At 40.7% G+C, this 26,447-nt stretch overlaps 3 pseudogenes across 1 annotated transcript; 1 reads left to right on the top strand and 2 right to left on the bottom strand.

Moving 5' to 3' along the window:
• Positions 1–463: 463 nt before the first annotated feature.
• LOC128930844 (olfactory receptor 3A1-like) lies at positions 464–1,664 on the bottom strand (annotated as a pseudogene).
• Positions 1,665–15,442: 13,778 nt separating this feature from the next.
• Positions 15,443–26,214, bottom strand: LOC100395840 (ankyrin repeat domain-containing protein 13D pseudogene; annotated as a pseudogene). Its single transcript, XR_013528929.1, has 3 exons — positions 26,161–26,214; positions 23,650–24,891; positions 15,443–18,584 (listed from the first exon to the last, which is right to left on the bottom strand). The product of XR_013528929.1 is annotated as an ankyrin repeat domain-containing protein 13D pseudogene (transcript).
• LOC128930817 (olfactory receptor 1E1-like) lies at positions 17,453–18,364 on the top strand (annotated as a pseudogene).
• Positions 26,215–26,447: the final 233 nt, after the last annotated feature.

Below are 26,447 nucleotides of genomic sequence, written 5' to 3' on the forward strand. Positions count from 1 at the left end.
ACTAGAGGACACATTATCATACAGCTTCCCCTCTGCCCCCTGGAGATGCTATGAGATCTTTGTTTAATGGGAACAGAAAGAGCTACTTTTTTTGTTTTTTGTTTCTGTTTGTTTCATTTTTGCTTATAGTGCTCTGATGGGAGAAATAAAACAATCTTAATCTCTAGGCCTATGATTTATAAACAGACCAAGCATACCTGAACTTCAGGGAAAAAGATAACTTTGGGGTAGGGGAAGTTTTCTGGGGTGCTTCTGGGAACGCAGGCTGTATCCAAACAAAGAGTCATTCCCTCTCTGTAAGCCTGTAAGCATTCACAGCTTCCCAGGTTTCCCCTCTAGCCAGAAAGGGGAGAACACAGTGCCTGAAGTTGTCATTTGTCTAAGGGGCTGGCTTGGCAGAACCTCTACACCCACTGCCTATCAGTGGGCAGGGCTGCTTTAGGAAATGATAGCTATTCTTCCCTATAAAAAGTCCTTCTTATACCCAGGGAGATAGAAACAGGTCTGAACCATGTTTTTCCTAGTTTCTGGCTCTAGAAGATTTTTCCTTTAGTAGAAAAAGACACAGGGAGAGTCAATGGAGACCTCCTCAAGCCAATGCCTGCCTTCCCACGAGCATCCTCCAGAGGGCACTCTGCACATCAGGGTTTCTAAGGCTGAAGATGAGTGGGTTCAGCATGGGGTTGATGAGAGTGTCGAAAATCCCAACAGCTTTATCCTTGTCTGAAAGCTTGGTTGAACCTAGTCCCATATAGTTAAAGATACCTGCACCATAGAATATGGCAACCACAGTGAGGTGGGAGCCACACGCGGAGAAGGCTTTCTTCCCGCCCTTTGCAGAGTGAATTTGCAGGACCGCCACTGCCACATGGATATAGGAGATGACAATGAGAGCCATGGGGGTACCTGCCATTAGAAAACCCACAGCAAAAAGCAGCAGCTCATTGATTTGGGTGCTGGAGCAGGAGAGCTGGAAGAGCTGTGGGAGGTCACAGTAGAAGTGATGGATCACATTGGGGCCACAGAAGTTGAGTGTGGACATGGCCACAGTGTGGATCAGTGCATTGCTGAAAGCACAAACCCAGGATGCAGCCACCAACATCCTCTGGACTGTCTGAGTCATGCGGGTGCTGTAGGTGAGGGGCCGGCAGATGGCCAGGAATCAGTCATAGGCCATAGTGGTCAGCAGGAAGCAGTCCACTCCAATGAACAGATGGAAGAAGAAGAGCTGGGTAAGGCAGGCTCCGTAGGGAACTGCACACTTGTAGGACAAGAGACGACTCAATATAGAGGGAACAGTGACACTGATGAACCCAACATCCAGCACTGAGAGGTTCCACAGGAAGAAGTACATGGGGGTGTGGAGTTTAGGCTCCACCAAGATGGCTGCCAGGATGCTGAGATTGCCCCTGACTGTGACCAGGTAGGCAAAGAGGAAGAGCACAAAGGCAACTGGTTGCAGCCCTGGTGCCTCCACCAATCCCAGCAGAATGAACTCAGCAATGGCTGTTCCATCGGCCCCAGATTCTTGCTGCATGAGTTCCTTCAAAGAAACATCCAAGGAGGAAAAGAATCCATCCTCTCAATTAATTTATCCATTCAGAAAGAAGAAACAGACCTCCTCTACTTGCCCAGCCCTCTGCTGTGTCCCCTCTGCACAAGTAAGGAGTGTTCTGCTCCTTAGGCCACACTACACTTATTTACTCTTTCACTACATCCACCTGAGTAAGTTTACTTTATTTGCAGGTGTAATGACAGGTGACATGACCACTGTGGACCTCCCTGCCTGAACCCACTCCCCAGCTGCAAGAACCTATTTGTAAAGATTATGAAAGATGAAACCCTTGGGAAAAATAAGCAAAGCATACTTCTGGTTTGAACATGGCTGAGCAGCCAAAACTTTCTCTTCTGAGAATGCATCTCTTTCCAAAACAAGGAAGAAAATAAGCACACAGATTTTATCTTCAAAGAAGTTCACAAATATCCACAACCCCAATCCATAAACTAGATTGGATGGTTTCAAGAACAGTAAAGATCAAAGGGGAGAGTGACAAGAAGCAGAGAGAGGAACTCCATGACTGTAGAAGAGTTAAATGAGTATCATTCTCTTAAAAACAAAGGCTGAGTTAGGGAAGGCAATCAATAAAAAACAAAGCCCCTGTTTGCAATAATGGGTGTATGGTGCAAGGCATGGCACTGCAATCTTCTGTGATCCTGACTGGACTCAAGAAGCAGAGGAAAGGCAAAAATGAAGAGTTAAGTTCACAGGGTATAGATAAAGCATAAGACTGGAGGCGAAAATTAGAAAAAATACAGTTTTTTCTAACAGTTCTAGTTACCTGTCTGTATTCATTACAGACCAGTATAAGCTAAAATAATTTACCTCCAATTTTGAATCACAAGATAAGTTCCTGCTCATCTGAAACATGTCTTGGCCTTGCAAGATATAGCGTCTTGTGAATATCTAGTTTGGAAAAAACTCATTTCATTTAAGGATTCAAACAAACCTGCATAGCATATAAACATGGATTCTACAAGGAAAAAGGGTAAATAAACAAGAAAAACATAAAATTCACTCCATAAAATAATGTTGCCATTGAACAAAATTGCTAAAATAATATATTTTAAATATTTTCCCACAAAAAGTATGTGATGGTGAAAGATTTGTTAGTTAGCTTGATTTGATCCTTCCACAGTGGAAACATATATTAAAAACTCACATTTTACTCCATAAATATATAAAATTATTTGTCAATTAAAAGTAAAATGAAATGAATAATTTTACTAGTAAGAATCTCTGGTCATAATGCTTATGAAGAAAGCTTTATTTAAATTTTAATAACTAGAATATTCTCATGCTATATAAAATTTCCTATAGCATGAGAGAGATATAAGAATCCTAATACTTTTTATGAAGTTAGCGTATATCTGATGCTAAAATCTAAAGATTTTAGGAAGAAAAAATATCACTAGAGAACAATATTAGTTATGAGTATAAAAACAAAATGCTAACATAGCTAACTACAGAAAATTTTAACAATTAGAATATTTTAAAAAATAACCCACCATTATTAACTTGTGAGAAATTAGGGATATTTTAATACATCAATGTTTTTATATACTACATCAAATCAATTACTGAAAACATACATTTTACAGGTCACAATCCATTCTTTAAAAAAAAAAAAAACTCAACCAGTGTTAGTTATCTAGGAATAGAAGAATACTAGAATATCCTTCCAAATGGAGAAAAAGAAATTATCTTATGAAAGTCAGGCCCAAGAGAGGGATTCTCTCCATTACATCTATTTTTTATACTTGTCCTAGAATCGCTAGCAAATTAATAGAAAACAAAAGTGTATATGTTGGAAAGAGAGAAAAAGGCTATTTGTCTGTAGAAAAAGAGTTATTAAAACAGAAGTGGCAAGATGAAAAGCAAATATATGGAAGTGCTTATTTCTTTATGTATCATCAGTATATATTGATGAAGATGATAAAAATACTTCAAAAACACATTTTAAAGGAAATTCTTATGATATAAGGTTATATGATTAAAGTAGGATGCAGAATTATACAGCATGATTTTATATTAACAAATGCACACACACACACACACACACACACACAAACACACACACACAGACACACCAATACTAGAAGGAAATACCAAGCATTTATTAGTAGTTTGAGTAGTAATACAGGTGGTTTTTGTTTTCTTCCTTCTACTCTTCTCTACTTTACAAATTATCTATAATTAATACTGAGTTATTCATCTCATAAGATGTACAGAAAGAACATGAGTCATGTAAAGCACATGTCACAGGCAGGATTTTAACCCAGGTAGTCTGACGCCAGAGGCTCTGCTCTTAACCACCACACATAAAACTGCCCTCAGTAACCCAAGGCATCTCAAGGAACATACAGTCATGCCCTTCTCCTTCAATTCTCTCTGAATCTATTTGTGACCCCTCTTAGGACTCAAACCCCACCCTACAGTCTCTACAGCTGTGCCCCTGCAGATCTCAAAGTCTTGCCTTGCAGGGGGCGGTAGCTCAAGTCAGAGCAAGTTCCTTGGGGGGGCCATGGCCGCGGTCACCATTAGCCCTGCTTTCCCTTATTTTGACTCATGTCATCAGATTGCAAATGCCGTGATTTCCTACATCTCCACCTTCGCATATGCTGTTTTCTCTAAATAGAGTGTCCTTCCAGTGTCACATGGTTAAGCCTTGAAGACCCAGTTCCTGTGCTACCCTCCCCAGAAACACTTGCCTGATCTGTGCTAGTTTTAAAGTGATATTTATGTCATTGACTTTCCCAATGTACTTCAATTACATTCTACATGGCGCTTACCGCTATACTTCTAGCACAATCAGGTAGCTATGAAGTCTAGTTTCTTCATTCAATTGAAGAACAAGATTCATGTCTAATTCATCTTTAGGAACCTTAGGCATAAATCCTTTTATGTATGCACTGTTTCATAAATAAATGCATGATTGCTCTGGTTAACAAATAGGGTTTCTGATGCCATTACTATTGTCATCGTTGTGGCCAGCAGTGATGAGGAAAGGGTTTCTGGACAAGTTGGAATTTGTGCTAGACTTTGAAGGATTGATATAATTTGGAAGAGGTAAAAAGTTGAGTGAAAGGTACAAGGTTACTGCTGTAGGAATGATTCCTCTATTTGTCTACACAGGGAGTGCAGTTCTTGCAGCATCCACACACTGACATACATCTTTTTATATAAACTTCACAAATATTTTTTACAAACAGGAGAAATCGTCTTTAAAAACATGCAAGTCATGGACAGAATGGTATGCTCCCTCGCAGCTACTGTCTAGACCTCAATCAGCAAGGAACAGAGCTTATGGAAGATCTCCCAAATCCTGGGTTGTCCACCATCCAGGATGTCTGTGGCTGATGGGATCACAAGAGTGGTCACTGCTGAGGAGGCCCTGCTAGATGACCACTCTCAGGCCCTGTGTGAGTCCCGGACCTCCTTCGCTATGCTGTGCCCTCTCCATGCTCCAAAGCTCTAATGCGTTCTTCATGCACCAGGGCTGATCTCAAGGCTGTCCTGTAAGGATTGGGTTCTGGGTGAAGAAGTTGAACACTGAATCTCCTTCTACTCATTCTTAATAGAATCTGAAAACAGCCTGTAGTCTCAGCTATTCGGGAAGCTGAGGCAGAAGAATCTCTTGAAGCTGGGAAGCAGAGGTTGCCATGAGCTGAGATTGTGCCACTGCACTCCAGTCTGGGAGACAAAGTCAGATGGAGAAAAAAAAATTGGAAAACAAACTTCATCTAAAAAAGAGGAAATTGTAAATGTCCCTGGCAAAGGAGCCTCAACTCCCGGGTTATAGTCTCAGCTCTTCCACTCTCTCAATATGTCATCCAGAGCAAGTCTCTTCTTTTAGCTTTTGAGACTTTGCTGGCCATGTGTGAAGCCAGGAGGTTTAACCCACTGAGTAACAGCTAAAGTCCCTTCCTGGTTACCAGGGATCAGAGGGAGGGTTATGACAGAACTCACCTTGTTACAGCACAGAGACCAGCCAGATTTTCTGGAAAGGAATGCAGAGGGGATAAGAGGCCACACAAATGCAGTCAGTGCCTCCAAAGGCAAGTAAGGAGCCATCTATAAAGGAAATGAGATAAAGACAGGCCGAGACCATCTCTGCCATAGGACTCTTTTACCACAGTATTATCCGTTGGGGATCTCAAAATGAGTCCCAAGAAAGGGGACAGGAATGTAGGGAGAGGCAAAGATGGGAAAATAATACATGCCATAATAAGCACTGCAGGGCTGAAGCAGTGGCTTCACTGCTCCGTGCTGATTGAGAATTTCTCCCATGTCATCATCTCCATCCCCCCTATTAATCTACAGGAATCACTAGGAAGAAAATGATAACAACTCCATTTAACAGACGGGGATATAGAGGAGCTGTCTGCTTTCCCAGAGTTACCAGGAAGCTAGAGGTGGGGCCAGCACTGAGTGTGGGTCTCCGTATTGAGGGCTTTTTCTCTCCCAGAAGCCAGGTCCAAACAGAACCTGGGGGAAGACACAGGCCAACTCCTAAACTCAAAGATGAGGATGAAACTTGCCTTGGATCTGGGGATGGGAAGCAACCAAAGAAAGGAGGAGAAAATGGAAAAAGCCCTTTGCAACTTCACTTCCTTTTTTTCAACTTTTTTTTTCTTTTAGATGGAGTTTTGCTCTGTCACCCAGGCTGGTGCAATCTGGGCTCACCGCAACCTCCGCCTCTTGGGTTCAAGTGATTCTCCTGCCATAGCCTCCTGAGTAGCTGGGATTACAGGCATGCACCCCCATGCCTGGCTAATTTTGTAATTTTAGTAGAAACAGGGTTTCTCCATGTTGGTCAGGGTGGTCTTGAACTCCCGACCTCAGGTGATCCACCTGCCTCGGCTTCCCAAAGTGCTGGGATTATACACATCATCCCCCACACCCGACCTTAACTTTTGAGTTCAGGGGTACAAGTGCGCGTTTGTTATATAGGTTAATTTGTGTCATGGGGTTTGTTGTACAGATGATTTCATCACTGAGGCATGAAGTCTGGTACCCATTAGTTATCTTCCCTGATCCTCTCCCTCCTCCCATCCTTTACCTTCCAGTAGGCCTCAGTGTGTGCTTTTCCCCTCTGTGCCCACATGTTCTCATCATTTAGCTCCCACTTACACATGATAATATGTGGTATTTGGTTTTCTGTTCCTGTGTTAGTTTGCTAAGTATATTGGCCTCAAATTCTTAATGAATCCTCAGGAGCAAAAAGCATTCCCACCCAGGGCCTTGTTCGTGAGGGCCTCAGGGACTGTCTGGAGAGTTCCACAAGGATCAAGCAGAGATGGGGGAAGCACTGTGCTGTGCTGGCAGGAGCCAGGGTGGGGGACTGTGGAGCTGCCCCCACCATGATTTTCTAGGCCACACCCTTAGAAGTTGAGAGTTGACTGAAATCGATTTTTGTGTTACTGTCTATTCCTCCCTTCAGTTCTGTTAATGTTTGCTATAGATATTTGGACACATTAAATGGAACATTATACATTGGAAGGCATGAATTTTCACAATTTTTTGCTGTCTCTGCTGCCTTCATCAGCTTTCGCTTTCACCTTAATTGTGGTTACAGCTCGGGTGCTATATGTCATGTGTTGCAGCCAGAAAACAGAATTTCTTACCCACAAGGACTGTTCTCTTCATGTGGTTGTTAATGCTTGTGTTGCAAAGAGCTTAGAGCATTAAATTAAGATTGTTAAAAAAAAAAGAAGTTGAGAGTTTACTGGTAGAGATGAATGATAACAGGGAAAGTGGGGAGGTTGTGTGGCGCCCCGTCAGACTCTCTTGCCCTCCTTAGACAATGCGTCGTGCACCCAGCCCCACATGACAGCACACCCTCGGTGGGAGGTCTGTGGGACTTGACTTCGTAGATGGAGAGACCTGCTTTTTTGTTTACTAGCAATTGTGGAACTCTTTGGGCCTCAGTTTTCTTATCTGTGACGTGAGAGTAATATCCACTCTGAGGGTTGCTGGGAGAATTAAATTAAGTAACACACATAAGGTTCCTAGGAGTGGACCACCAACAATGTTAATAACAGATAACATTTCTGACATGTTTGTTACACACATGACATCAGACCGTGAGCTTTATACACATTAAATCCCGAACACCCTTTACAACAGTTCTATGAGATAAGTACTTTTATCATTCCCATTTTACACATAAATAAATTGAGGTTCAAAGTAATTCAGTAATTTGCCTAAGGCCACATGGGAATTTGAGAAGTAGGGGTTCAATCAGGCATTGATTTCTACCTACGTAAAGCCAAAAACTGTGCTACATGACTTCCTCTTACCATGCCCTTTCAGCTCACCTCTGTCCATCAAATGACATACTTTGAGCTTCTGGTGTTTGTGATGACCATGGCTTCCCACATCCATGGACTGTGTTCCAGGGATGAGCCTAGGAGTCCATATCTCAGCAGTAGCAACCTCTGCTCTATTCCTAATATCTTGGTCCACAGCACCAAAACCTACTTCCAGCTGCTATCTCCAGTGTTACTCACCTGCTCTTTTGGTATGTCTGGTCCTTACTCTCCCTGCAAATAATCACAATCTTGACTGTGAGAGCTGAGCCCCGATGTTAGGTTCACATTGTTGGGTCCCAAGGCTCCCACTTAAGGATATAATATATGAATGTGAAGGCTGCTCATTGTTCACTAACGTTTTTCTAAATATGAAACTATAGGCCAGGTGCAGTGGTTCATGCCTGTAATTCCAGCACTTTGGGAGGCCAAGGCAGGTGGATCGCCTGATGTCAGGGGTTTGAAACCAGCCTGGCCAATGTGGCAAAACCCTGTCTCTACTAAAAATACAAAAAATAAGCTGGGCTTGGTGGCAGGCACCTGCCATCCCAGCTACTTGGGAGGCTGAGACAGGAGAATTATTTGAACCTGGGAGGTGGAGGTTTCAGTGAGCCAAGATTGTGTTACTGCACTCCAGCCTGGGTGACAAAGCAAGTCTCCACCTCAAAACAAAAACAAAAACTCTAAAAATACTAGGAACAACAGACACTTGGGTCTACCAGAGAGTGGAGGGTGGGAGGTGGGAGAGAAGCAGAAAAAATAACTACTGAGAGCTAGGCTTTGTGCCCGGGGATGAAATAATCTGTACATCAAACCCCCATGATATGAGTTTATCTATGTAACAGACTGTACATGTCCCCTGAAACTAAAGGTTAAAAAAATAAAAATAAGAAATTTGAGTTATAAATGATAATAGAAATTAAAACATCAATGAAATTCACAGGAAATTAAATACACTGTCTTAAATAACTTTTGGACAAGAAAAGAAATCTACAGCTGTAGTATTTCACTAGAGACATTCATGCAACCAGGCTTCATAAATTTTCAACCTAGGTGTCCATCTTGATAGTGAGAGCTTTAAGCACTGATCCAGTTTAAAGTTTTGTTGGAGACTACAGAAAAAAGTAAGAACTCTAAGAATGAGGAATTGTACTATAGAAAGGGCCTTGCTTACTATAAGAGTGAATCTAAAATAATTTAGTACAAGCTTGTCCAACCCATGGCCCACTGCCTGCATGAAGCCCAGGATGGCTTTGAATGCAGACCAACACAAATTCGTAAACTTTCTTAAAGCATTAAGTTTTTTTGTGTGTGATTATTTTAAAGTTCATTAGCTGTCATTATTGTTACTGTATTTTATGGGTGGACCAAGACAGTTCTTTTTCTTCCAGTGTGGCTCACGGAAGCCAAAAGACTGAACACCCCTCATATAGAAGATACAGACTGATGCTTTATTAGACTGATTAGTGTTAACAATATCACTCGAGAAGTTATTTGTCATCCAATGAACAGAACAACATAAAACTATATTGCTAACAGTCTAGATCAAGATTTTACTTTTCCAGTCAATTGACAGACATGCTTTATTCAATGGAAAAGTAGAAAAATAAGTGAAATAGGCCTGACTGAGACCCTAGAGCAATGGTTGGAAGAAGATTCCCCTAAGCTTCTTTAAATGGTGTCAAATTAACCGTGGGAAAAAGACAATGCTTAAAAAAAAACCAGGCTGAGCCATTATACTCATGGTCTCAAGACATTTGCCAGATTCTGAAGTTGCCTGGGGTGGGAGTCTAGAAAGCTTTGCTGTGAAACTTGTAAAGATAGCTATACGCCCTGCTGTATTTTGGTGCTGAGGTATCAGTTAAAAGTCCAGGGGAGGCATCCTCTAGAAAAGAGGGAGACAGGGTTTTGCAAATCTGTAATGTGCACCCATTTCAGCTTAATCTCTGCTGAATCATGGTGATTAGCCCTTCACTTTATCCATGTGACAAAAGAAAAGAAAAACTTGATGTAAAGTAGAATATAACATCATCTAAAGCTTCTATAATTATTTCATAAAGTATAATATACAATATAAAATTACTGAACATAAAAAGTGGCAAGAAAATATAACCACATTTATTGATTTGCATATGTTGAACCAACCTTGCATTCTTGCCACTTGATCATGGTGTATTATCTTTTGAATGCATCATTGGATTCAGTTTGCTAGTATTTTGATGAGGAGTTTTACATGTTTGTCAGGGTGCTGGCCTGTAGTTTTCTTTTTTGGTTATGTTCTTGTTTAGTTTTTCTGTCACATCAACAGAATGAAAAGAAAAAAAATGTATGACCACATGATAATCTCAGTAGATGCAGAAAAGGCATTTGATAGAATTTTTTAATGTTGTTTCATGATGAAAAACATCTATCAACAAATTAGGAATAGAAGGAAAATATGTCAACACAACAAAGCCCGTATATGACAAATCCACAGTTAACACCATACTGAATGGGGAAAAGCTGAAATTCTTTTCTCAAAAAACTGGAATGAGATGAGGATGCCCAGTTTCACCACTCTTATTTAATATAGCCCTGGAAGTCCTCAACAGAGCAATTGGGCAAGAGGAAGAAATAAGGGGCATCTGAATAGGAATAGAGGAAGCCAAATTGCAGCAACCAAAACAACATGGTACTGGTGCAAAAACAGACACACAGACTGATGAAACAGAATAGAGAACTCAGAAATAAGACCACACACCTGCAACCATCTAATTTTCAAAAAACATGGCAAAAACAAGCAATGAGGAAAGGGTTCCTTATTTAGTAAATGGTGTTAAGAGAAATGGCTAGCCATATTAAGAAAATTGAAACTGGATCCCTTCCTTACATCTTATACAAAAACTAACTCAACATGGATTAAACCCAAAACTATAAAAATCCTAGAAGAAAATCTAGAACATAGGCACAGGCAAAGATTTCATGACAAAAATGTCAAAACCAATTGCAACAAAAGCAAACATTGACAAATAGGATCTAATTAAACTAAAAAGCTATTGCGCAGCAAAAGAAACTATCATCAGAGCAAAAGGACAACCTATAGAATGAGAGAAAATGTTCACAATCTATTTATCTGACAAAAGTCTAATATCTAGAGTCTACAAGAAATTGAAACAAATTTACAAGAAAAAACAACCCCATTAAAAAGTGGGCAAAGGACATGAGCAGACACTTCTCAAAAGAAGACATACATGCAGTCAACAAGCATATGAAAAAAGCTCAACATCACTGATCATTAGAGAAATGCAAATTAAAACTACAATAAGATACCATCTCATGCCAGTCAGAATGGCAATTACTAAAAAGTCATGAAACAACAGACACCGGAAGGGCTATGGAGTGAAAGGAATGCATTTACATTGTTGGTGGGAATGAAATTAGTTCAACCATCATGGAAGACAGTGTGGCAATTCCTCAAAGACCTAAAAACAGAAATACCATTTTACCCAGCAATCCCATTACTGGCTATACACCCAAAGGAGTATGAATCATTCTATTATAAAGATACATGAATACATGTGTGTTCATTCCATCACTATTCACAATAGCAAAGACATGGAATCAACCCAGATGCCATCAATGATAGACTGGATTAAAAAAAATGTGGTACATATACACAATGGAATACTACGCAGCCATAAAAAGAAATGAGATTGTATCATATGGGTGGAGCTAGAAGCCATTATCCTCAGCAAACTAATGCAGGAAGAGAAAACCAAACACCGCATATTCTCACTTATAAGTGGTAGCTGAACAATGAAAACACTTGGACACAGGGAGGAGAACAACACACATTGGGGCCTGTCAAAGGCAGGGTCAGGGGAGGGAGAGCATTAGGAAATATAGTTAATGCATGATGGGCCTAACAACTAGATGATGGGTGGCTAGGTGCAGCAAACCATCATGGTACATGTTTATCTTCATAATAAACCTGCACATCCTGTACCCTACCCCAGAACTTAAAATAAAACTAAATAAAAAGAAATGGGTAGATACGATATTCTTACAGATTGAAAGACAACATTCTTCAGACGTTGACTCCTTAGAAACTGATTGGGAAAGTTAACAAAATTCCAATAAATATTCTAACAGAAATTTTGTGTGTGATTTGACAATGTGATTATAACATTTGTGTGTAAAGACAAATACACCCAAAATCAAAATTCATTTTGAAAGAGGAGAACAATGTAGAAGGGCTAACATTGTCTTGTTTCCAAATTAACTATTAAATCACAATAATCAGGAAAGTATAGTATTAAAGTATAGAAATATGGATCAGTATTGAGAGTATGTAATACCATAAAGAGTCCAGAAACAGATCTACTCATGTATTATTTGCTGATTTTTGACAAAGGTACAGAGGCAATTCAATGAAGACTAGTCTTCAACAAATGTTGCTGGAAAAATTGAGTTTCCATATGCAAAAGAAAAAAATGGAACCTCAATTTATACTTAACACCCTACAAGAATGAATTCAAAATGCCTCACAGATCTTAATATTTGTGTGAGTGCTAAAGATTCTCCATGACATCTGTGGGGCAAGAGACGTCCCAGAGAAGGAGGCAAGGAGGATATTTAATAGTAGTGAGGTGAGGTACTTTCAGTTGCATCCACTAACGCTAGCTGAAGCCATTGCAGAACTGATTCCTTCAGCTGCGCTGGAATACCAAATGAGCTGAGAAAACCGAAAATGGCACATCATATATCCCTATAGGCGCATATATATCCCTCCTAAAGCTCTCAAGGGATGTGTTCTTCTACCAAGCGATGTAATAGTGGTTTCACTGAATTGGAGGTTAAGCCTACCATGCAGCCATTTTTGGTACTCATGTAAGCCAACATACAGAGAGTCAGGTTGCCCTTCTGCCTGGAGTGATTGATATTTATTACCAAGGGAAAACTTGGTTGTTCTACATAACTGGAGAAGCGAGGGCTGTGTCTAAAATCCTGGGGAATTCTTTGGTTGCCATGTAGTGTTTCCATGCCCACCAATAAAGATTAATGAAAACTATAACAACTTGGTAAAGTGAGGCTTATGGGATGCAGATTTCCTAGGGATGAAAGTTCGCACTGTTCCCATTATGTAGAGAATGTCATCCAGCTAATAATGGCCAAGAGAAAGAAGAACATAGAATGGGTAGTGGAAGAAAAAGATAAAAATGTCCACTGTGGCCTTGTGATCACTTGTGGGGACAGGAAGAGTGTGGCATTGGGAGGTAATCTGACATAGATGGAGAGCAGTTGGCACCATGGTGGTGATGTGTGCTATCAAGTTTTCCTAGAAAGATAAGGAGATAACATTAACTGAACGGTGGAAATTTTGTTTCCTTTTTCTATTTTGGCCTGAGGAAGAATTGAGCATGACCTGAGAGAGCTCATTTTTTCTTCTTTTTATGTCCTTTCTCAATATCTGCTTATGACTGGGACACAGAAGTCTGATCTTTGTCAATGGGATGTTTCTCTCCTGGGGTATTTTTATGGAAAGTTGAGTTTTAGTGTGAGATTGCCACCTGGATATTTTTACAAAGCATGTGTCTTTAATGGTGGTACTCTGCTTGAAGACCATTATCTTTTTGTATCAACTTATTGTGTAAATGTTGCACACCTAAGATATTTGAGGCCATTCAGTCTTTTATGGCCATTCTTTTTCACCTCCCCAAATGTCGGCTGCAGCCACACAGGACTACTGTCCATTCCCTAAGCAGGCAGTGATTAGGCATCCATCCATCAGCTCCATCCTTGTGATCCCCCTAAGTGTAGTCAGATGCGATTGGTGACTAATTACAGTGACTGATAACATATATTGCAATTAGTCACTTCGGTGGGAGTCTGAGTGAATTTGTTCTAGAGAGGGCCGGCGTAATTACTTTGTCTTTAATGAGTTATTTCAGAATCTGGATTCCTCTGGGATGCAGGGTCCCTTGGGCTAAGGGATGGGTAGAAGGGGAAATGTAAAAAGGAGTGGGCCAGACACAGGGCATGACTACAGAGACTGTTGTTACTTTACATGTCATAATGGATAAAGGGAGCAGGATATCAGGTCGGTGCCCTGGGGTTACCTTCAGATGCTAGGTGAGTTGAGTAGGAGGGTAATGAGCTGATTCTTGGTGTCCTCTCAATCTGAGAGTCTTGATTTCCCAGATGTGTGATCTGCAGGCTATTTTTTCAGTCATAATGACTTCCCTCTTTTCTATGTCTTTGCCTCCCAAGACTTTCCAACATTCTGGAAGTATTTTAACTAATGTTTTCCAGTTACAGCCATTGGTAATGATAGCACTTATACTTATTTCTTATTGTGGAATATATCCTCACCAGATCCTATCATTTCAGTATAATGACAGGTCTGTGAAATATGCTTTAATGCAGTCATTCTCAAGATTTGTTTTGTTTTAAAATTATGTATGAAGCTTTATAGACAATTTTATTGTTCTCCAGAAGTCAGAAACATAAGCATAGTCTATCTATCTATCTATCTATCTTCTATCATTATCTTTCTCTCTATCTGTATCTATCTATCTATCTATCAATTTATCCATCAATACACCTACCTACCTATCTACCTATGTATATCAAGATAGAAAGAGGGAGACAGACAGACAGACAGACAGACAGACAGACAGAGAGATTTAAGAAATTAGATCATGATATTGTGAACACGGGCAAGTCTGAAATCCACAGGGCAGGTAAGCAGGCTGGAGACCCAGGGAAGAGTTGATGTTACAGTTTTGAGTCTGAACAGTTTGAAAGCATAATTCTTTCTTCTTCAGTAGACTGTGGTCTTTTCTCTTAAAGCCTTCAACTAATTGTATGAGGCTCACCACATAAGGGGAATCTACTTTACTCAATGTCTACTGATTTAAATGTCTATCACATTACAAAATACCCTTATTATAACATCTAGAACTGGTGTTTGACCAAAACATAGTATCAGGGCCTAGCCAAGAGAAAGACTGAATAAAGAAAATGTGGCACATATACACCATGGAATACTATGCAGCCATAAAAGAGAATGAGTTCATGTCCTTTGCAGGGATGTAGATGAAGCTGGAAACCATCATTCTCAGCAAACTAACACAGGAACAGAAAACAAAACACCACATGTTCTCATTCATAAGTGGGAGTTGAACAATGAGAACACTTGGACACAGGGAGGGGAACATCACACATCCAGGCCTGTCAGGGGGTGGCAAGGGGAGAGAAAGCATTAGGACACATACTTAATGCATGTGGGTCTTAAAACCTAGATGTCAGGTTGATAGGTGCAGCAAACCACCATGGCACATGTATACCTATGTAACAAATCTAAACGTTCTGCACATGTATCCCAGAACTTAAAGTAAAATAAAAAAATAAAATAAAAATTAACCATCACATGGGATATGGATAACTGAGTCTGAGGACAAACTCAATGAAGGCTTGAGGTTAGAAATTATCCTTCTTCTTTCTGTTTGTCCCCAAGTTTGTAAAAGTATTATCATGTTTATTTTTCCCACATCAGTTTCAATGACATGGTATAGTCCAGAGCACAAGAATGTTTGGTTTGGCTCATCTGTATTTGTGAAAAGAGTAGTACATCTGAGATACCCTAATATTGCCCCTGGGTACAAAGTTACATTTGTGAGTTCAGCAGTACAGTGTTAAATTGCTAAAGATAATGAGTTCTTATTCCAGGAGGATTTAGTAGTAGTTATTCTAAGTTAATGGGCATTCGCTGCCAACTAAAGGTTGGATGAATGCATGTCCCAGACTGAGAGACAGTCAACAAGTATTGATAAAACATCCACAATATCCAGGCACCACACCAAGTGCGATGGCTGCCTTGCTGCAGTGAGGAAGGCAGACAAGGTCTTTCATGCATAGAGTCTACAGTCTGGGAAGGAAGTCAGCTATTAACAGGTGATCCAAAGCATGGAGTGCTATTGGATGAGTATGGAAGCAGGTCTCACTGGGTTTACAGAGACACAGGGAAGGTTTAGTTTAGCAAGTTACATGTAATACACCTGAAGGATAAATGAGAATGAGCTGAGTGAAGATGGGGCATAGTGGGAATAGGTGCTAGGTAGGAGGAACAGCAAGTAGGAAAGGATGGAGGGAAGAAATTATGACTTATAAGTCCAGCATTGCTGAAAAGAGGATGCAAGAGTCATTGTGGGGTCAGATGAGGCTGGGGAGGTAGGCATGGGTCAGGTAAAGAAACATCCTCTGTGCTCTTGAAAGGAATTTTACCTTTACCTTAACAGCAAGATAATCCTTGAAGTATTTAATAAGGAGAGAAAGGGATGATGAGATTTTCATCTCAGAATGCCACCGTGTAAATGAGATTGTTGGAAGAGAAGTATTTTGAAGCACAGAGGCAGGAAGATGAATGGAGAATCAGTTTCAATCATCCAGGTAATACAACATTTCTATCTGGACTAGTGCAGTGGTAGCTGGGATAAAGAGTGGATGAATTAGAAAGAGAATGAAGTGCAGAATCTATAGGACTTGCTAGAGTGGAGATTGACTGTGAGAGAAATGAGTTAATGAAATAAAACCTCAGGTTTCTGACTTGAGCCTGGATTTCTTTCACTAAATATGGGAGAGTGGAGGAGGATGGAGTTAGAAGAGGTGCAGGGTGAGATCAGAATATCATTTAGAATCATTGAGCCAAAGATGCCTGTGATCCATCCAAGCGGTGGTAATCACTGAGACTCAGGATAACAAGTTCTGTGTACTAGAGAACACTACACCTGAGTGGTTTGTTTTTGTTTTTGTTTTGTTTTTAGACAGAGTCTTACTCTGTCACCCAGGCTGGAGTGCAGTGGTGTGATCTCAGCTTGCTGCAACCTCTGCCTCCCAGGTTAAAGCAATTCTCCTGCCTCAGCCTCCCAAGTAGCTGGGATTACGGGCATGTGCCACCATGCCCAGCTAATTTTTGTAATTTTAGTAGAGATGGGATTTCACCATGTTGGCCAGGCTGGTCTCAAACTCCTGACCTCAGGTGAACCACCTGCCTTGGCCTCCCAAAGTGCTGGGATTACAGGTGAAAGCCACCATGCCCAGCCTACATCTGAGTGTTTAAATAGCAATTAAAACCATTGGAGTTGATGTGTTTTTATTGGGAATTATGCAGAATTATAAAAAAATGAAGTTTAGAGAAATTCCTGAGGAATATCAACATGTAAGAAACTGACAGAGGAAGAGCCAGCTGCAGTTACTGAGGATGACAGGGCAGGCAGGTGAGAAAGAGACCAACACACTTTATGTTTCAGAAGTAAGTAGATGAGTGTTTAAGAAAGGATGAAATATCATTACCTGTTAAAGATAAATGAAGAGAAAAAAGATAGAGTTAAATAAGTCATTTCTGATTATAGAGATTCTAATTATAGATATTTGTGGTATAGAGATGTTAATTACTGTAATGTCAGTTAAATAAAAAATTTCTGCAAAACACCTAACAGACCAAGCATCACAGAAATATCTCCATTCCAAAATTTAGATTTTAAAGGACACTATTGTTTTCCCTTAAAGATACTGGAGACAGGGCATGACGGGATGAAATCAAACCAGCATCTCAGAGTTCCTCCTCCTGGGCCTGCCCATCCAGCCAGAGTAGCAAAACTTTTCTATGCCCTGTTTTTGGCCATGTATCTTACCACCCTCCGGGGGAACCTCCTCGTCATCATCCTCATTCGACTGGACTCCCATCTCCACATGCTATGTATTTGTTTCTTAGCAACTTGTCCTTCTCTGACCTCTGCTTCTCTTCCATGACCATTCCAAAGTTGTTACAGAACATGCAGAACCAAGAGCCATCCATCCCCTATGCGGGCTGCCTGACCCAGAGGTACTTCTTCCTGTTTTTCAGAGACCTGGAGAGCTTCCTCCTTGTGGCCATGGCCTATGATCACTATGTTCTTCCCCCTACACTATGCCACATGAGCCCCATGCTGTGTCTCTCCCTGGTGGTGCTGTCCTGGGTGCTGACCACCTCCCATGCCATGTTGCACACTTTACTCATGGCCAGGTTGTGTTTTGTGCAGACAATGTGATCCTCCCCTTTTTCTGTGATATGGCTGCTCTGCTGAAGCTGGCCTGCTCTGACACTCAAGTTAATGAATTGGTGATATTTATCATGGGAGGCTTCATTCTTGTCATCCCATTTCTACTTATCATTGGGTCCTAGGCATAAATTGTCTTCTCCGTCCTCAAGGTCCCTTCTAAAAGTATCTGCAAGGCCATCTCTACTTGTGGCTCCCACCTCTCTGTGGTGTCACTGTTCTATGGGACAATTATTGGTCTCTACTTATGCCCATCAGCATGCAGTTCTACTCTGAAGGGCACTGTCGTGGCTGTGATGTACACTGTGGTGATCCCCATGCTGAACCCCTTCATCTACAGCCTGAGGAACAGAAACATGAAGGGAGCCCTGGGCAGAGTCATCCATCGAAAGAAAACTTCCTTCTCTCTATGGTGATAACACTTGGAGCTATTACATAGTTCATCCAGTGAAGTATTGACATTAATATTGGAATATTATTCAAGATTATTTCCTCACCATAAATATTTTTGTTTAAGTGGCATCCTACATAATTTTTCAGTATGTAGTGGAGATGAAGTAGAGCTGAGTACTTGAACTAGGAGAGAGTGTCTTGCTGACTTGTCGAAGACTTCCTTTTTGTCTTCCCAAGGTGATCCTGGAAAAATATAGTTGAAGAATGACTGTTTTAAATGGTCTTCATGCCCCACATCCTTAAATTATCATAGGATTTTGTTATGTTACTCAGAATTCTACTTTGATTGTAGAATCATATTTATTTAATTTTAAAATTTTAATTAATTAATTAATTAATTATTTTGAGACAGAGTTTCGCTGTTGTTACCCAGACTGGAGTGCAATGACATGATCTCAGCTCACTGCAACCTCTGCCTTCTGAGTTCAAGCAATTCTCCTGCCTCAGCCTCCTGAGTAGCTGGGACTACAGGCATGTGCCACCATGCCCAGCTAATTTTTTGTATTTTTAGTAGAGATGGGGTTTCACCATGTTGACCAGGATGGTCTCGATCTCTTGACCTCGTGATCCACCCACCTCGGCCTCCCAAAGTGCTGGGATTATTTTTATTTTTTATTTCAGACAAGCTCTCATTCTGTTACCCAGGTTGGAGTGCAGTAGCACAATCATGGCTCACTGTAGCCTAAGCCTCCTGGACTCAAGGAATTGTCCTGCCTCAGCCTTCCAAGTAGCTAGGACTACAGGCACACACCACCACACCCATCCAATTAAAAAAATTTATATAGATGAAGTCTCCCTATGTTTCAGAGGCTGGTCTTGAACTCTTGGCCTCAAGTGGTCCTCCCACATTGGCCTCTCAAAGTGCTGAAATTACAGGCATGAGCCACCATGCCCAGCTTATAGAATAATTTTTATTTTTATTATTTATTTATTTATTTTGGAAACTGAGTCTCACTTTGTTGCCCAGGCTGGAGTGCAATAACATGATCTTGGCTCACTGCAAACTCCATCTCCCCAGCTCAAACAATTCTCCTGCCTCAGACTCCCAAGTAGCTGGGATTACAGGCATGTGCCATGATGCCTGGCTAATTTTTATATTTTTAGTAGAGACGAGGTTTCACCATGTTGGCCAGGATGGTTTTGAACTCCTGACCTTGTGATCCACTCACCTTGGCCTCCCAAAGTGCTTGGATAGAATCATTTTGAAATAGTGCTCTATAATCTTAGGTCAGTGCTAAATAACATCCAAACAGCTCAACCTCCCAGCCTCCCTTTGTGTGTCTCCTACATATTCTCTCTGCACACATTTTCACATCATTTTACCTCTTCTCTCTTGCTCCTGATATATTTTCACTTCCCCATAGTCTTTTCTCACCTGGCCTGACCTTCAATACATTATTCTAACCCTTTTACTACAATGGTGTCTTTTGTCTTTACCTGGAATTGACTAATATCCTGAGGCCCTAAAATTTATTTCACCAAGACACCCCAGTTGCCCATCACTGCACACAGCTAATTTTTGTGTTTTGAGTAGAGACTGGGTTTCACCATATTGGCCAGGCTGGTCTCAAACTCCTGACCTCAAGTGATAGTCCCACTTTGGCCTCCCAAAGTGTTGAGATTACAGGCATGAGCCACCGTGCCCCACTCAATTTGCATTCTTAGTTTTCCCCTCTAAGTGATGGCATCCGAGCCTACCACTTTCATCCTGTATGTTCTGCTGATGTCCACAGCTCTGTGTGAAGCCCAGCCTTTCTCAAGGACTTCCAGCTGCCTCATGGATACCTCCTCTTGAGGCTCTATCAGCAGTTTAATCTCGACACGCACAACATTAAGCTTTTCACATTCAATCTAAGTCTGCTCTTTGTTATTATTTCCATACAGGGTCTCCTCTCGTGCAGTTACCTGACCAGCCGCTTCTATATGTGTATACCTACCATCTTGAATTTTGCCTTTTCCATTGAATATTTCCTGAAATACTTTATCAATCCCCATATGATCATTCCAGTTTTTGTAATGGATACACTCTAAAAATTTCAGTGGCATAATACAACGGAGATACTAGAGGCAAGAAATAAGATTGGTCTTTAAATTAAATCACTTTTTTTATACCAGAAAAACCCAATTTAAAAACCAATAAAAATGGATTTAATTCTTAACAGCAATTAAAAGCAGATACAAAAACTAAGGAAGAAACCTTTACAAGTTTAATAAAATATATAAAAATACTACAGAAATGAACATATATAATGACTCTGGAAAGGATACCTCAGTTTTAGCAGTTTTTTAAAGATTGATTTTATGCAATAAAATCAGTCTAATTGAAACTGTACCACTTAATATTTTTGAAACCTCAATACTTCTAAAAAAGGAACTCTACTCAAATACATTCAATGTAATCCAAATAAAATTCCCAGTAGATTTATTTTTGTGGAGATGGACAAGTTTATTCTCAATTTCTTTTGAAAGACAAAATAGATAAAATTTATAAGTATTTGAAAAATAGAAACCATAAATTGGTCCTTTGTCTGCCAAGTATCAATACATACTTGAAAAACACAATAATTAAAATAGTATGCATTTCTGCAGGAATTGACAAAAAAGATCAACTGAGTGAAAACAACTTTAAGATAGTCCTGTGTATGTGAGGATTTATTTTGTGATCAAGAAAATCAATGGGAGAAAGGATATACTACCAGGAAAATTGACATGGGAAAATATTAAATAAAATTTTTACAGTACAAGTAAAATTATATTTTCAATGGCTTAAAAACCTAAACTTAAATTACAACCTATAAAAATACTCTAACATAAAATAATATTTATAATTTAGGCAAAACTCAGAAACTCTATAAAAACGTTGACAATTTTGACCAGATAGAAATAGGAGAGTTTTCTGGGACAAAAGATAACAGAAACTTGAAAAAGAAGTGACAGGCTATAACACATCTAATAAACAAAATATTAAAATTTTAAATTGACAAAGAGCTCCTATAATCTAATTAAAATAAAACATAACTGAATAAAAATGTACAAAGAATATTAACAGAAAATTCATAAAGAATAAACAATATGAGAAGATGTTCAGCTTTAGTATTAACCAAAAAAAAAACTTTAAAAAGGCTGGGCGTGGTGACTCACACCTGTAATCCCAGCACTTTGGGAGGCTGAGATGGGTGGATCACTTGTGGCCAGGAGTTCAAGACCAGCCTCACCAGTATGATGAAATACTTTCTCTACTAAAAGTACCAAAATTAGCCAGGTGTGGTGGTGAGTGCCTGTAGTTCTAGCTACTCAGGAGGCTGAGGCAGGAGAATCACTTGAACCCAGGAGACAGAGGTTGCAGTGAGCAGAGATTGAGCCACTGCACTCCAACCTGGGTGTCACGGCAAGACTTTGTCTCAAAAAATTTTTTTAAATGTTGAAAATCTATAAGGGATTATCGAATGACCACATACTTGGAAAATTTAGCAATGCAATCATTGGTAACGGCAAGGATGAGGGAATAGGGGACTTTTATATCATTCACCCCTACCCCCATCCAAGTCTAGAATAATTCCATCACTTCATAATTCAGTGTGAACCCTTGCAGTCAAGCTCTTCCTACCACTAAACTGATTTCTATCTATCTGATTTCTATTACCACAAATGAGATTTGCCTGCTTTTGAACTTCACATAAGTGGAATCATTTAGTATGTACTCTTATATCTGGCTACTTCAGCTCCACATAATGTTTTGTATATTTCATCATGTAATTGTGTAGATCATCAGGGTTTTTTAATTACTGAGTAGTATCTCATTGTATAAATATACCATAATTTGTTCATTCTTTTACTTTTTCACAGTTTTGAGGATATGTTCAGTTTTAGATTATGAATTGTTGAAAAATACTATCCTTTTCCTCATTGAATTATCTGGGTAACTTGTAGAAAGTCAATTGACCGTATATAGTTGGATCTATTTTTTTTTAACTTTTAAGTTCAAGGGTACATGTGCAGGTTTGTTATACAGGCAAACTTGTATCTCGGGAGTCTGTTGTACAGATTGTTTCATCACCCAGATGTTAATCCTGGTACCATTAGTTATTTTTCCTGATCTTCCCCCTTCTCCCATCCTCTGCCTTCTGATAGGCCCCAGTGTATGTTGTTCCCCTCCATGGGTACAGGCATTCTCCTACACACCAACAATGGTCAAGCAGAGAGCCAAATCAGGAGTGTACTTCCAAATCAAGAATTCACAATTGCCGCAAAAAGAATAAAATACCTATGAATACAGCTAACTAGGGAGGTGAATGGTCTCTACAAGGAGAACTACAAACCACTGCTCAAAGAAATCAGAGATGACACAAATAAGTGGAAAAACCTTCCATGTTTATGGATAGAAAGAATCAATATTATTAAAATGGCCATATTGCACAAAGCAATTTATAGATTCAGTGCTATTCCTATTGAACTAAACGAAACTAAACATTGACATTCTTCACAGAACTAGAGAAAATGATTTTAAAATCCATATGGAGCCAGAAAAGAGCTCTTATAGTCAAGGCAATCCTCAGCAAAAAGAGCAAAGCTGGAGGCATCACTTTAAACCATACAACAGGGAGACAGTAAACAAAACAGCATGCTACAAAAACAGACACATGGACAATGGAAGAGAATGCAGAACCCAGAAATAAGATTGCATATGTACAACTATCTAATCTTCAATGAAACTGACAAAAACAAGCAATGGGGAAAGGATTCCCTATTCAATAAATGGTGCTGGGATAACTGGTTAGCCAAATGCTGAAGATCAAGACTGGACACCTTCCTTATTCCATAGAAAAAATTAACTCAAGATGGTTGGGTCTGTTTCTGGACTCTATTCTGTTCTATTGATCTTATGTCTCCTACTTAACTTACTCTTCCTAAAATGTTAGAATCACTCAATTTCTGTCGCATTATTTTTTCCTGATATATTTTTATACCTATATTGTCTTTTTCAACCTGTCCCTACCTGAAAGAGATCTTTTTATCTACTTTATTATAGCAGTGAATTTTGGTCTCTGTAATGCTGTTTGCCTTAAATTCAACTTTGTTATTAAAAGATAAAGCACGTGGAAAAGGGGAATCTTAATCTTGATGGGGAAGCCACGTGGGAGGCACAGGGTGATGAAGTCACTCAGCTTGGCAAAGTGAGCATTGCTGATGGCCATTAGGTCAATGATGGGTGTCACCTGGTCACCCAGGGAGAGAGGGTGCTACTCACTCAGAGTGGTGCCTTGAACCTCTGTACGTTGCTGGACATCTCGATGGGGAGGCCAATGTTCTGTGACTCCAGGCTGAAGCTGGGGTCGAAGTACTCCTCAGGGGAGATTGCTGTGGGGTTGGTGGGGCTGGCTGCCTGCTGCATGGGGGCCCCAGTGTGGGAGGAGTGCTGCTGGGCCATCCCCAGGAAGGACTGGAACGGAGTCTTCCCCCCTTTGCTCCTCGACTTGTCCTGGTCAGAGAGGTGCTCCGTGCGTGTGCGTGTCACCAGCTCCACGTTGGTGGCACTGTATACTTTGGCCTCGTAACCGCTAACAGTTTCTATCTTCTCAGACCGCCAGCCCCAGATACCACATTTGTTCCTCTGGAAGGCCACATTCCGAGTGTCCAGGTGGGTGGAGACGATAGGAGAAGTGAGGCGACTGGCCACGTGCTCCTCGCTAGGCCGCATGGCCGCCAGCAGTGCTTCAGGCTCCTGCAAAGTGAGCCCCAGCGTCTCTGCGTGCACCACCTGCCGGTCATGGTCCACTTCCATCACCAGGGCTCCTGCCTCCTGGTCCTTGAAGATGAAGCTCCTCTGGTGCCGCTGCCCGGTCATGTGCTCAAAGCCCAGGAGACTGGTGTCCACTCGCAGGCTCTCAGCCCGCTTCCACACGCGGTACACATCGCTCGGGCACATCTTGGACACAAGGGGCACACAGCTGGTGAACTCCCACTTCATCTCCACGTAGAAATCAGGGGCCTGGCGAAGTTTGTTGAGCAGCTCTGGAATGCCCGCCAGCCTCTGCGTGGCCCTCTGGTAGTCCCGATACTGGAGCACCAGCTGCACCATCTCGGGGTCTCCAGTGCTGACTGCCTCCTGCAGGACTGCCCAGCCCTGGCGATTCTCTTTGCCCACGTTGTGCCGAAGGAGCACTCGCACGGACTCCAGGTTTCCCAGAGACAGGGCCAGCTCCAAGAGGGTCCGCCTGCGGGGATCCTCCTGTTTAATGTCGTGCTGGCGACTGTGCAGTGCGGCCTCTAGTTCGCGGTGTGGTTCACCCAGACGAGCCGGTGCAGCGGGAAGGTGGGGCCCGAGCCGGCCATGCTGGGCTTCAGCGCCTCGTCCCGGCCCCGCCTCGGCTTCCGGCCTGGCGCGGCTCCCTCGCCTTCCCTTGGGGCGGTGCCCCAACTGCGACTCCCGCGGCCCCCGCAGCAGTAGCGGCGGCGGCGGCGGCGGCGGAGGCAGCGCGGGCGGCGGGGCCTGTAATCCCAGCTACTCAGGAGGCTGAGGCAGGAGAATTGCCTGAACCCAGGAGGCGGAGGTTGCCGTGAGCCGAGATCGCGCCATTGCACTCCAGCCTGGGTAACAAGAGCGAAATTCCGTCTCAAAAATAAATAAATAAATAAAAATAAAAGATAAAGCATGCTATCTGCTTTTATTACCATAATACATATTTTTCTTTATTATTGATGTTAAATGCATTTTTCTATACCATGATTTTAATATTATGACTTTTTAATTTTTGAGTTTTAAATTTTGACTAATTCCTTGGTTGGTTGGATTGCATCAAGTCATTTTTAAATGGCTATTACAGACATGTTATATTTATTGCATTTTCGCATATTTCAGATTCTTTTTGCATATCTATTTATATAACTGAAGGATGACTTGGATAGGTACAAAATTTGCGAACATCTGTTTTCTCATCTATAACTTATTTTCCAAAATAGCTGTGAAAAAATCTGAAGTAAGGCTGATATACTCTCTTTCCTCTACTTCATATGTGGTCATATCTCCTCCCACTGATGCATGTGGGATTATTTTTTCATCAGACTACATTTTTGTATTTGCTGACTTTTATTATAATTTTTTATAGCACAGAAGTTTCCTTTTGATTTTCAGTCTACACCTTCGTTTCTAGACTCTAGACAGTTTTCTATTATTATATCTGGAACATCATCGTTTCTTTTTTTTCCTATTCTGTTCTGTAGTAAGACCAATAATTTTGTAGCAAGTTTGAAGTTTATATGCCACAATCAATATACACAAAATGAGAAATTTGTTTTTACAAATGAAAATGGAAAACAAAATGTATAATAGTATCATTATGTAAATATTACTACTGCAGAAGCAAGATGTAGGATTGAACTCACAGATTCAAAAATGAAATCCTACATCATTAAAGCTGTGATATTCAAAGCCAAGGTTACAATCTTAATGTTAAATTTGTTTCCCTTTCTTACACTCCATAAATTGCTAAAATCAGGCCATATTCCATTTGCTCATATTTGTAGCATATGTAAATTTCTCTCTGTTCCTCCTTTTCTCTCTTTTTAATTTTTGCTCTCCCCATTCCCATTTCTTTCTTTCCTTTTTTCATTTTTAATGGGTGAGCCACTTGAGATAATGTTCAGACATCAAGGCACTTCACTATATAATTTAGTGTTCAGAATCTCCTCAAAAGAACATTATCATACATAACTACAATGTCATTGTCACATTGTCACAAAGCATGTTTTGTATACTCACAAAGTAGGCAAAGCATGCTGCTGCCTCCCCCACCAAACTGTCTACAAATGTCATTGTTGTGTTAACAATACTGTTATCTTATTATATAATGTGATTACATTAATAATACTGTTACTACACCCAAGAAAATGTGCATAACACATACAAATTTAACATCCAATCTAGACACAGATCCCCCCCAATTATAGGGACCTACTTTATAAGAGATCTATTAGCATGTAATGCACATACTGCACCATTCGCCCATTTAAAACCTGCAATTAAATAGTTTTGTATATTCACAGGCT

This window comes from Callithrix jacchus, chromosome 17, assembly GCF_049354715.1.
Source record: "Callithrix jacchus isolate 240 chromosome 17, calJac240_pri, whole genome shotgun sequence".
Classification (NCBI taxonomy): domain Eukaryota; kingdom Metazoa; phylum Chordata; class Mammalia; order Primates; family Cebidae; genus Callithrix; species Callithrix jacchus.